The sequence below is a fragment of the Spermophilus citellus genome (genome assembly GCF_964194105.1).
Source record: "Spermophilus citellus genome assembly, chromosome: 7".
Lineage (NCBI taxonomy): Eukaryota > Metazoa > Chordata > Mammalia > Rodentia > Sciuridae > Spermophilus > Spermophilus citellus.
Genome location: NC_138188.1, coordinates 18,934,003 through 18,946,344, shown reverse-complemented (window position 1 = coordinate 18,946,344; position 12,342 = coordinate 18,934,003).

Here is a 12,342-nt window from a genome sequence, read left to right as displayed (position 1 = left end):
TTACCTGAAAGTGTCATCAAGTTGGGTGAAAAAATGTGTGCTGAGATTTCAGGAAACTCGTAGTTTTTTGTAAGCTTGGCTACCCCTTTCCATGAAAGTGATTGGCGCCAGGCTCTGCTTAGGGCTACATCAATAGGAAACAAACCATAGAGATAGAACTTGTAACTATTTGATTGTGTCAAGTTTCAAAGAGCAAGCACAAACCGTCTTTGATTTAGAGTTCCAACTATATGTATCCATATAGGAGAAAACAGAGTGAAACCTAAAAATTTAAACTGTTACTGCCAACGATCGGTATAACCTAGGAGAACGAAATTTGGTGAGCCAAGTGGGATTGGGGTACTGATCATTACCTGAAAGTGTCATCAAGATTGGGTGAAAAAATGTGTGCTGAGATTTCAGGAAACTCGTAGTTTTTTGGAAGCTTGGCAACCCCTTTCCATGAAAGTGATTTGCGCCAGTCTCTGTTTGGGGCTACATCAATAGGAAACAAACCATAGAGATAGAACTTGGAACTACTTGATTGTGTCAAGTTTCAAAGAGCTAGCACAAACCGTGTTTAATTTAGAGTTCCAACTACTTGTATCCATATAGGAGAAAACAGAGTGAAACCTAAAATTTAAACTGTTACTGCCAACGAACCGTTTAACTTAGAAGAACGAAATTTGGTGAGCCAAGTGGGATTGGGGTACGGATCATTACCTGAAAGTGTCATCAAGATTGGTGAAAAATTGTGTGCTGAGATTTCAGGAAACTCGTAGTTTTTTGGAAGCTTGGCAACCCCTTTCCATGAAAGTGATTTGCGCCAGTCTCTGTTTGGGTCTACATCAATAGGAAACAAAACATAGAGACAGAACTTGGTACTACTTTATTGTGTCAAGTTTCAAAGAGCTAGCCCAAACCGTGTTTGATTTTGAGTTCCAACTACATGTATCCATATAGGAGAAAACAGAGTGAAACCTAAAATTTAAAACTGTTACTGTCAAGAAACGGTTTAACCTAGAAGAACGAAATTTGGTGAGCCAAGTGGGATTGGGGTACTGATCATTACCTGAAAGTGTCATCAAGATTGGGTGAAAAAATGTGTGATGAGATTTCAGGAAACTCGTAGTTTTTTGGTAGCTTGGCAGCCCCTTTCCATGAAAGTGAATTCCGCCAGCATCTGCTTAGGGCTAAATCAATAGGAAACAAACCATAGAGAGAGAACTTGGAACTACTTAATTGTGTCAAGTTTCAAAGAGCTAGCACAAACCGTGTTTGATTTAGAGTTTCAAATACATGTATCCATATAAGAAAACAGAGTTAAAGCTAACAATTTAAACTGTTACTGCCAACAGATGGTTTAAACTAGAAGAACGAAATTTGGTGAGGCAGGTGGGATTGGGAACTGATCATTACCTGAAAGTGTCATCAAGATTGGGTGAAAAAATGTGTGCTGAGATTTCAGGAAACTCGTAGTTTTTTGGAAGCTTGGCAACCCCTTTCCATGAAAGTGATTTTCGCCAGTCTCTGCTTAGGGCTACATCAATAGAAAACAAACCATAGAGGAAGAACTTGGAACTACTTGATTGTGTCAAGTTTCAAAGAGCTAGCACAAACCCTGTTTGATTTAGAATTCCAATTTCATGTATCCATATAGGAGAAAACAGAGTGAAACCTAAAAATTAAAATCGTTACTGCCAACGAATGGTTTAACCTAGAAGAACGAAATTTGGTGAGCCAAGTGGGATTGGGGTACTGATCATTACCTGAAAGTGTCATCAAGATTGGTGAAAAAATGTGTGATGAGATTTCAGGAAACTAGTAGTTCTTAGGAAGCTTGGCAACCCCTTTCCATGAAAGGGATTGGCGCCAGTCTCTCATTAGGGCTACATCAATAGGAAACAAACCATAGAGATAGAACTTGGAACTACTTGATTGTGTCAAGTTTCAAAGAGCTAGCACAAACCGTGTTTGATTTAGAGTTCCAAGTACATGTATCCATATAGGAGAAAACAGAGTGAAACCTAAAAATTAAAACTGTTAATGCCAACGAATGGTTTAACCTAGAAGAACGAAATTTGGTGAGCCAAGTGGGATTGGGGTACTGATCATTACTTGAAAGTGTCGCCAAGATTGGGTGAAAAATTGTGTGCTGAGATTTCAGGAAACTCGTAGTTTTTTGGAAGCTTGGCAACCCTTTTCCATGAAAGTGATTTGCGCCAGTCTCTGTTTGGGTCTACATCAATAGGAAACAAAACATAGAGATAGAACTTGGAACTACTTTATTGTGTCAAGTTTCAAAGAGCTAGCCCAAACCATGTTTGATTTAGAGTTCCAACTACATGTATCCATATAGGAGAAAACAGAGTGAAACCTAAAAATTCAAACTGTTACTGCCAACGAACGGTTTAACGTAGAAGAACGAAATTTGGTGAGCCAAGTGCGATTGGGGTACTGATCATTACCTGAAAGTGTCATCAAGATTGGGTGAAAAAATGTGTGATGAGATTTCAGGAAACTCGTAGTTTTTTGGTAGCTTGGCAACCCCTTTAAATGAAAGTGAATTCCGCCAGCATCTGCTTAGGGCTAAATCAAGAGGAAACAAACCAGAGAGATAGAACTTGGAACTACTTGATTCTGTCAAGTTTCAAAGAGCTAGCACAAACCGTGTTTGATTTAGAGTTCCAAATACATGTATCCATATAAGAAAACAGAGTGAAAGCTAAAAATTTAAACTTTTACTGCCAACAAACGGTTTAAACTAGAAGAACGAAATTTGGTGAGGCAGGTGGGATTGGGAACTGATCATTACCTGAAAGTGTCATCAAGATTGGGTGAAAAAATGTGTTCTGAGATTTCAGGAAACTCGTAGTTTTTTGGAAGCTTGGCAACCCCTTTCCATGAAAGTGATTTTCGCCAGTCTCTGCTTAGGTCTACATCAATAGGAAACAAACCATAGAGATAGAACTTGGAACTACTTGATTGTGTCAAGTTTCAAAGAGCTAGCACAAACCGTGTTTGATTTAGAGTTCCAACTACATGTATCCATATAGGAGAAAACAGAGTGAAACCTAAAAATTAAAAGTGTTACTGCCAACGAATGGTTTAACCTAGAAGAACGAAATTTGGTGAGCCAAGTGGGATTGGGGTACTGATCATTAAAAGAAAGTGTCATCAAGATTGGGTGAAAAAATGTGTGATGAGATTTCAGGAAACTCGTAGTTTTTTGGAAGCTTGGCAACCCCTTTCCATGAAAGTGAATTCCGCCAGCCTCTGCTTAGGGCTACATCAATAGGAAACAAAACATAGAGATAGAACTTGGAACTACTTGATTGTGTCAAGTTTCAAAGAGCTAGCACAAACCGTGTTTGATTTAGAGTTCCAAGTACATGTATCCATATAGGAGAAAACAGAGTGAAACCTAAAAATTAAAACTGTTAATACCAATGAATGGTTTAACCTAGAAGAACGAAATTTGGTGAGCCAAGTGGGATTGGGGTACTGATCATTACATGAAAGTGTCGCCAAGATTGGGTGAAAAATTGTGTGCTGAGATTTCAGGAAACTCGTAGTTTTTTGGAAGCTTGGCAACCCTTTTCCATGAAAGTGATTTGCGCCAGTCTCTGTTTGGGTCTACATCAATAGGAAACAAAACATAGAGATAGAACTTGGAACTACTTTATTGTGTCAAGTTTCAAAGAGCTAGCCCAAACCATGTTTGATTTAGAGTTCCAACTACATGTATCCATATAGGAGAAAACAGAGTGAAACCTAAAAATTCAAACTGTTACTGCCAACGAACGGTTTAACGTAGAAGAACGAAATTTGGTGAGCCAAGTGCGATTGGGGTACTGATCATTACCTGAAAGTGTCATCAAGATTGGGTGAAAAAATGTGTGCTGAGATTTCAGGAAACTCGTAGTTTTTTGGAAGCTTGGCAACCCCTTTCCATGAAAGTGAATTCCGCCAGCATCTTCTTAGGGCTAAATCAATAGGAAACAAACCATAGATAGAGAACTTGGAACTACTTGATTGTGTCAAGTTTCAAAGAGCTAGCACAAACCCTGTTTGATTTAGAGTTCCAAATATATGTATCCATATAAGAAAACAGAGTGAAAGCTAAAAATTTAAACTGTTACTGCCAACAAACGGTTTAAACTAGAAGAACGAAATTTGGTGAGCCAGGTGGGATTGGGAACTGATCATTACCTGAAAGTGTCATCAAGATTGGGTGAAAAAATGTGTGCTGAGATTTCAGGAAAATGGTAGTTTTTTGGAAGCTTGGCAACCCCTTTCCATGAAAGTGATTTTCGCCAGTCTCTGCTTAGGGCTACATCAAGAGGAAACAAACCATAGAGATAGAACTTGGAACTACTTGATTGTGTCAAGTTTCAAAGAGCTAGCACAAACCATGTTTGATTTAGAATTCCAATTTCATGTATCCATATAGGAGAAAACAGATTGAAACCTAAAAATTAAAACCGTTACTGCCAACGAATGGTTTAACCTAGAAGAACGAAATTTGGTGAGCCAAGTGGGATTGCGGTACTGATCAACCTGAAAGTGTCATCAAGATTGGTGAAAAAATGTGTGATGAGATTTCAGGAAACTCATAGCTTTTTGGAAGATTGGCAACCCCTTTCCATGAAAGTGATTTGCGCCAGTCTGTGCTTAGGGCTACATCAATAGGAAACAAACCATAGAGCTAGAACTTGGAACTACTTGATTGTGTCAAGTTTCAAAGAGCTAGCACAAACTGTGTTTGATTTAGAGTTCCAAATACATGTATCCATATAGGAGAAAAAAGAGTGAAACCTAAAATTTAAACTGTTACTGCCAACGATCGGTTCAACCTAGAAGAACGAAATTTGGTGAGCAAAGTGGGATTGGGGTACTCATCATTACCTGAACGTGTCATCAAGATTGGGTGAAAAAATGTGTGCTGAGATTTCAGGAAACTCGTAGTTTTTTGGAAGCTTGGCAACCCCTTTCCATGAAAGTGATTTGCGCCAGTCTCCTCTTAGGGCTACATCAATAGGAAACAAACCATAGAGATAGAACTTGGAACTACTTGATTGTGTCAAGTTTCAAAGAGCTAGCACAAACCGTGTTTGATTTAGAGTTCCAAATACATGTATCCATATAGGAGAAAACAGAGTGAAACCTAAAAATTAAAAGTGTTACTGCCAACGAATGGTTTAACCTAGAAGAACGAAATTTGGTGAGCCAAGTGGGATTGGGGTACTGATCATTAAAAGAAAGTGTCATCAAGATTGGGTGAAAAAATGTGTGATGAGATTTCAGGAAACTCGTAGTTTTTTGGAAGCTTGGCAACCCCTTTCCATGAAAGTGAATTCCGCCAGCCTCTGCTTAGGGCTACATCAATAGGAAACAAAACATAGAGATAGAGCTTGGAACTACTTGATTGTGTCAAGTTTCAAAGAGCTAGCACAAACCGTGTTTGATTTAGAGTTCCAAATACATGTATCCATATAGGAGAAAAAAGAGTGAAACCTAAAAATTAAAACTGTTACTGCCAACGATCGGTTTAACCTAGAAGAACGAAATTTGGTGAGCCAAGTGGGATTGGGGTACTGATCATTACCTGAAAGTGTCATCACGATTGGGTGAAAAAATGTGTGCTGAGATTTCAGGAAACTAGTAGTTCTTTGGAAGCTTGGCAACCCCTTTCCATGAAAGGGATTTGCGCCAGTCTCTCATTAGGGCTACATCAATAGGAAACAAACCATAGAGATAGAACTTGGAACTACTTGATTGTGTCAAGTTTCAAAGAGCTAGCACAAACCGTGTTTGATTTAGAGTTCCAAGTACATGTATCCATATAGGAGAAAACAGAGTGAAACCTAAAAATTAAAACTGTTAATACCAATGAATGGTTTAACCTAGAAGAACGAAATTTGGTGAGCCAAGTGGGATTGGGGTACTGATCATTACATGAAAGTGTCGCCAAGATTGGGTGAAAAATTGTGTGCTGAGATTTCAGGAAACTCGTAGTTTTTTGGAAGCTTGGCAACCCTTTTCTATGAAAGTGATTTGCGCCAGTCTCTGTTTGGGTCTACATCAATAGGAAACAATACATAGAGATAGAACTTGGAACTACTTTATTGTGTCAAGTTTCAAAGAGCTAGCCCAAACCATGTTTGATTTAGAGTTCCAACTACATGTATCCATATAGGAGAAAACAGAGTGAAACCTAAAAATTCAAACTGTTACTGCCAACGAACGGTTTAACGTAGAAGAACGAAATTTGGTGAGCCAAGTGCGATTGGGGTACTGATCATTACCTGAAAGTGTCATCAAGATTGGGTGAAAAAATGTGTGCTGAGATTTCAGGAAACTCGTAGTTTTTTGGAAGCTTGGCAACCCCTTTCCATGAAAGTGAATTCCGCCAGCATCTTCTTAGGGCTAAATCAATAGGAAACAAACCATAGATAGAGAACTTGGAACTACTTGATTGTGTCAAGTTTCAAAGAGCTAGCACAAACCCTGTTTGATTTAGAGTTCCAAATATATGTATCCATATAAGAAAACAGAGTGAAAGCTAAAAATTTAAACTGTTACTGCCAACAAACGGTTTAAACTAGAAGAACGAAATTTGGTGAGCCAGGTGGGATTGGGAACTGATCATTACCTGAAAGTGTCATCAAGATTGGGTGAAAAAATGTGTGCTGAGATTTCAGGAAAATGGTAGTTTTTTGGAAGCTTGGCAACCCCTTTCCATGAAACTGATTTTCGCCAGTCTCTGCTTAGGGCTACATCAAGAGGAAACAAACCATAGAGATAGAACTTGGAACTACTTGATTGTGTCAAGTTTCAAAGAGCTAGCACAAACCCTGTTTGATTTAGAATTCCAATTTCATGTATCCATATAGGAGAAAACAGATTGAAACCTAAAAATTAAAACCGTTACTGCCAACGAATGGTTTAACCTAGAAGAACGAAATTTGGTGAGCCAAGTGGGATTGCGGTACTGATCAACCTGAAAGTGTCATCAAGATTGGTGAAAAAATGTGTGATGAGATTTCAGGAAACTCATAGCTTTTTGGAAGATTGGCAACCCCTTTCCATGAAAGTGATTTGCGCCAGTCTGTGCTTAGGGCTACATCAATAGGAAACAAACCATAGAGCTAGAACTTGGAACTACTTGATTGTGTCAAGTTTCAAAGAGCTAGCACAAACTGTGTTTGATTTAGAGTTCCAAATACATGTATCCATATAGGAGAAAAAAGAGTGAAACCTAAAATTTAAACTGTTACTGCCAACGATCGGTTCAACCTAGAAGAACGAAATTTGGTGAGCAAAGTGGGATTGGGGTACTCATCATTACCTGAACGTGTCATCAAGATTGGGTGAAAAAATGTGTGCTGAGATTTCAGGAAACTCGTAGTTTTTTGGAAGCTTGGCAACCCCTTTCCATGAAAGTGATTTGCGCCAGTCTCCTCTTGGGCTACATCAATAGGAAACAAACCATAGAGATAGAACTTGGAACTACTTGATTGTGTCAAGTTTCAAAGAGCTAGCACAAACCGTGTTTGATTTAGAGTTCCAAATACATGTATCCATATAGGAGAAAAAAGAGTGCAACCTAAAAATTAAAACTGTTACTGCCAACGATCGGTTTAACCTAGAAGAACGAAATTTGGTGAGCCAAGTGGAATTGGGGTACTGATCATTACCTGAAAGTGTCATCACGATTGGGTGAAAAAATGTGTGCTGAGATTTCAGGAAACTAGTAGTTCTTTGGAAGCTTGGCAACCCCTTTCCATGAAAGGGATTGGCGCCAGTCTCTCATTAGGGCTACATCAATAGGAAACAAACCATAGAGATAGAACTTGGAACTACTTGATTGTGTCAAGTTTCAAAGAGCTAGCACAAACCGTGTTTGATTTAGAGTTCCAAGTACATGTATCCATATAGGAGAAAACAGAGTGAAACCTAAAAATTAAAACTGTTAATGCCAACGAATGGTTTAACCTAGAAGAACGAAATTTGGTGAGCCAAGTGGGATTGGGGTACTGATCATTACTTGAAAGTGTCGCCAAGATTGGGTGAAAAATTGTGTGCTGAGATTTCAGGAAACTCGTAGTTTTTTGGAAGCTTGGCAACCCTTTTCCATGAAAGTGATTTGCGCCAGTCTCTGTTTGGGTCTACATCAATAGGAAACAAAACATAGAGATAGAACTTGGAACTACTTGATTGTGTCAAGTTTCAAAGAGCTAGCCCAAACCATGTTTGATTTAGAGTTCCAACTACATGTATCCATATAGGAGAAAACAGATTGAAACCTAAAAATTAAAACCGTTACTGCCAACGAATGGTTTAACCTAGAAGAACGAAATTTGGTGAGCCAAGTAGGATTGCGGTACTGATCAACCTGAAAGTGTCATCAAGATTGGTGAAAAAATGTGTGATGAGATTTCAGGAAACTCGTAGTTTTTTGGAAGATTGGCAACCCCTTTCCATGAAAGTGATTTGCGCCAGTCTGTGCTTAGGGCTACATCAATAGGAAACAAACCATAGAGCTAGAACTTGGAACTACTTGATTGTGTCAAGTTTCAAAGAGCTAGCACAAACTGTGTTTGATTTAGAGTTCCAAATACATGTATCCATATAGGAGAAAACAGAGTGAAACCTAAAAATTAAAACTGTTACTGCCAACGAACGGTTTAACGTAGAAGAACGAAATTTGGTGAGCCAAGTGCGATTGGGGTACTGATCATTACCTGAAAGTGTCATCAAGATTGGGTGAAAAAATGTGTGATGAGATTTCAGGAAACTCGTAGTTTTTTGGTAGCTTGGCAACCCCTTTAAATGAAAGTGAATTCCGCCAGCATCTGCTTAGGGCTAAATCAAGAGGAAACAAACCAGAGAGATAGAACTTGGAACTACTTGATTGTGTCAAGTTTCAAAGAGCTAGCACAAACCGTGTTTGATTTAGAGTTCCAAATACATGTATCCATATAAGAAAACAGAGTGAAAGCTAAAAATTTAAACTTTTACTGCCAACAAACGGTTTAAACTAGAAGAACGAAATTTGGTGAGCCAGGTGGGATTGGGAACTGATCATTACCTGAAAGTTTCATCAAGATTGGGTGAAAAAATGTGTTCTGAGATTTCAGGAAACTCGTAGTTTTTTGGAAGCTTGGCAACCCCTTTCCATGTAAGTGATTTTCGCCAGTCTCTGCTTAGGTCTACATCAATAGGAAACAAACCATAGAGATAGAACTTGGAACTACTTGATTGTGTCAAGTTTCAAAGAGCTAGCACAAACCGTGTTTGATTTAGAGTTCCAACTACATGTATCCATATAAGAGAAAACAGAGTGAAACCTAAAAATTAAAAGTGTTACTGCCAACGAATGGTTTAACCTAGAAGAACGAAATTTGGTGAGCCAAGTGGGATTGGGGTACTGATCATTACAAGAAAGTGTCATCAAGATTGGGTGAAAAAATGTGTGATGAGATTTCAGGAAACTCGTAGTTTTTTGGAAGCTTGGCAACCCCTTTCCATGAAAGTGAATTCCGCCAGCCTCTGCTTAGGGCTACATCAATAGGAAACAAAACATAGAGATAGAACTTGGAACTACTTGATTGTGTCAAGTTTCAAAGAGCTAGCACAAACCGTGTTTGATTTAGAGTTCCAAGTACATGTATCCATATAGGAGAAAACAGAGTGAAACCTAAAAATTAAAACTGTTAATGCCAACGAATGGTTTAACCTAGAAGAACGAAATTTGGTGAGCCAAGTGGGATTGGGGTACTGATCATTACTTGAAAGTGTCGCCAAGATTGGGTGAAAAATTGTGTGCTGAGATTTCAGGAAACTCGTAGTTTTTTGGAAGCTTGGCAACCCTTTTCCATGAAAGTGATTTGCGCCAGTCTCTGTTTGGGTCTACATCAATAGGAAACAAAACAAAGAGATAGAACTTGGAACTACTTTATTGTGTCAAGTTTCAAAGAGCTAGCCCAAACCATGTTTGATTTAGAGTTCCAACTACATGTATCCATATAGGAGAAAATAGAGTGAAACCTAAAATTTCAAACTGTTACTGCCAACGAACGGTTTAACGTAGAAGAACGAAATTTGGTGAGCCAAGTGCGATTGGGGTACTGATCATTACCTGAAAGTGTCATCAAGATTGGGTGAAAAAATGTGTGATGAGATTTCAGGAAACTCATAGTTTTTTGGTAGCTTGTCAACCCCTTTAAATGAAAGTGAATTCCGCCAGCATCTGCTTAGGGCTAAATCAAGAGGAAACAAACCAGAGAGATAGAACTTGGAACTACTTGATTGTGTCAAGTTTCAAAGAGCTAGCACAAACCGTGTTTGATTTAGAGTTCCAAATACATGTATCCATATAAGAAAACAGAGTGAAAGCTAAAAATTTAAACTTTTACTGCCAACAAACGGTTTAAACTAGAAGAACGAAATTTGGTGAGCCAGGTGGGATTGGGAACTGATCATTACCTGAAAGTGTCATCAAGATTGGGTGAAAAAATGTGTGCTGAGATTTGAGGAAACTCGTAGTTTTTTGGAAGCTTGGCAACCCCTTTCCATGAAAGTGATTTTCGCCAGTCTCTGCTTAGGGCTACATCAATAGGAAACAAACCATAGAGATAGAACTTGGAACTACTTGATTGTGTCAAGTTTCAAAGAGCTAGCACAAACCCTGTTTGATTTAGAATTCCAATTTCATGTATCCATATAGGAGAAAACAGAGTGAAACCTAAAAATTAAAACCGTTACTGCCAACGAATGGTTTAACCTAGAAGAACGAAATATGGTGAGCCAAGTGGGATTGTGGTACTGATCCTTACCTGAAAGTGTCATCAAGATTGGGTGAAAAAATGTGTTCTGAGATTTCAGGAAACTCGTAGTTTTTTGGAAGCTTGCCAACCCCTTTCCATGAAAGTGATTTGCGCCAGTCTCCTCTTAGGGCTACATCAATAGGAAACAAACCATAGAGATAGAACTTGGAACTACTTGATTGTGTCAAGTTTCAAAGAGCTAGCACAAACCGTGTTTGATTTAGAGTTCCAAATACATGTATCCATATAGGAGAAAAAAGAGTGAAACCTAAAATTAAAACTGTTACTGCCAACGATCGGTTTAACCTAGAAGAACGAAATTTGGTGAGCCAAGTGGGATTGGGGTACTGATCATTACCTGAAAGTGTCATCACGATTGGGTGAAAAAATGTGTGCTGAGATTTCAGGAAACTAGTAGTTCTTTGGAAGCTTGGCAACCCCTTTCCATGAAAGGGATTGGCGCCAGTCTCTCATTAGGGCTACATCAATAGGAAACAAACCATAGAGATAGAACTTGGAACTACTTGATTGTGTCAAGTTTCAAAGAGCTAGCACAAACCGTGTTTGATTTAGAGTTCCAAGTACATGTATCCATATAGGAGAAAACAGAGTGAAACCTAAAAATTAAAACTGTTAATGCCAACGAATGGTTTAACCTAGAAGAACGAAATTTGGTGAGCCAAGTGGGATTGGGGTACTGATCATTACTTGAAAGTGTCGCCAAGATTGGGTGAAAAATTGTGTGCTGAGATTTCAGGAAACTCGTAGTTTTTTGGAAGCTTGGCAACCCTTTTCCATGAAAGTGATTTGCGCCAGTCTCTGTTTGGGTCTACATCAATAGGAAACAAAACATAGAGATAGAACTTGGAACTACTTTATTGTGTCAAGTTTCAAAGAGCTAGACCAAACCATGTTTGATTTAGAGTTCCAACTACATGTATCCATATAGGAGAAAACAGAGTGAAACCTAAAATTTCAAACTGTTACTGCCAACGAACGGTTTAACGTAGAAGAACGAAATTTGGTGAGCCAAGTGCGATTGGGGTACTGATCATTACCTGAAAGTGTCATCAAGATTGGGTGAAAAAATGTGTGATGAGATTTCAGGAAACTCGTAGTTTTTTGGTAGCTTGGCAACCCCTTTAAATGAAAGTGAATTCCGCCAGCATCTGCTTAGGGCTAAATCAAGAGGAAACAAACCAGAGAGATAGAACTTGGAACTACTTGATTGTGTCAAGTTTCAAAGAGCTAGCACAAACCGTGTTTGATTTAGAGTTCCAAATACATGTATCCATATAAGAAAACAGAGTGAAAGCTAAAAATTTAAACTTTTACTGCCAACAAACGGTTTAAACTAGAAGAACGAAATTTGGTGAGCCAGGTGGGATTGGGAACTGATCATTACCTGAAAGTGTCATCAAGATTGGGTGAAAAAATGTGTGCTGAGATTTCAGGAAACTCGTAGTTTTTTGGAAGCTTGGCAACCCCTTTCCATGAAAGTGATTTTCGCCAGTCTCTGCTTAGGGCTACA